Source organism: Vidua chalybeata, chromosome Z (assembly GCF_026979565.1).
Source record: "Vidua chalybeata isolate OUT-0048 chromosome Z, bVidCha1 merged haplotype, whole genome shotgun sequence".
Taxonomy (NCBI): domain Eukaryota; kingdom Metazoa; phylum Chordata; class Aves; order Passeriformes; family Viduidae; genus Vidua; species Vidua chalybeata.
This window is the reverse complement of record NC_071570.1, coordinates 47,929,784-47,931,244: the sequence shown is the minus strand read 5'-3', so window position 1 is coordinate 47,931,244 and position 1,461 is coordinate 47,929,784.

The following is a 1,461-nucleotide window of genomic DNA, read 5'->3' as shown; positions in this document are numbered from 1 at the left end:
GCGCTGTGCTAAGACACAAAGCAAGAACAAAGGACAAGCACGCCTACTTCAGACTCCTTCCAAGAGGATGAAAAGGTTTAGCAAACTCCAGCTTAGAACTTTCCTTCCTTTTAACAACAGCTTCTTTTTTGTTGCAGGTTTTTGGCTCTTTTTTCTCCCTGTGGGCTGGAGAACAGTAAAGTGTAGCCGGGTAAACATGTGGGATCAATGTAAGAAACCTTTGCTCCCTCATCCTGGCTCTTGGCAGGCAGGTGGAGCACAAGGTGGAGAAAGCTCTGCTAGAGCAAATATGGTCTCACAGCAAAAGTCATGGGATCCTTTACCAGCCACGTGCTGGTAAAGGGAAGCCTTGGTAACTAATGAGGAGAGGGGTGAAATCCTGGTGACACTTCTCAGCTGCTGCTTTCAGCAAGGGACAAAATTTTCACACATGGTTTCTTCCAGCCACTGAGCCTCAGCCACTCAGGGTGCAGAGACGAGGAACAGCTCAATACTCTGAGAGCAGAAGTATTCTGCCCAGAGTACTCCTCCCATCTGCAGGAGGAAGTGGAAGGTTACTCTTACTCTTAGACTATTACTCTTACTCTTAGACTATTTTTCTGCCTGTAGATGCCAAACTTGAAAGCATGAAAAGGTAACACCTGTGATTTCTGTGCAACGTTTCAGGGTTCAAGAGTCAACAGGAGATGCAACAGGAACCATGAAGCCTGCTGCAGCACCCTAATTTGCTGGCAAATTCCTTATAGTGATGGTCCTGCATTGTCCCCAAAGCCCTAGGAGACAGTTGCGAAGGGCCAAAGCAGGCAGAGGCCACTGCTCTCTTCCAGATCCCTCAGTCAATACGGTCTTCAGAGCATGCCTGCAAGCAACTGCAGGAGCTTGGGCATGTCCTGCCCACTGTGCCAGCCTGGGCCTAGACGCTGGTATTTGGTCTCAGCTGGAAACAAACCCACCTTTCCCTGGAGAGCACTGGAGAGCTCATGCCTAGCCTTAGCCACAGTCTGGCCAGAAAGATCTCTTCCACAGCAACTGTTTTTGTAAGAAGTTGCCAAGGAACACAGACAAATGTTTACTTCAGTTGCCCAGGAATTACTCTTCCATTTCCACACTCTAGCCAAACCCACAAGCACTCAGGGAGCAAGCAGTGGCCTGTTCGCCCAAGCAGTCACAGCCCGAGTGAGGGTTTACATCCTCTGCCTGGTTTCAGGATGGACTGCATGCTGTCCCCCTACCCAAATATAGGAACCACCTTACAGTTTTCTGGTGTCATCTGGGGACTCTTAGGTCTGTGTCTCTAACGAGGAAAAATTTTGCAGCACAGAGAAATTAATTCAGGGGGTAGCCAGAGGGAGTAAAAGCTGGAGAAAGTTAATGTAAGGAGATTAAGGCACAACCTAGTCCACCCCATGAGCCAGAAACCTGTGAAGACAGAGGGGTAATCCAGAGCAATGCTGCCAAACA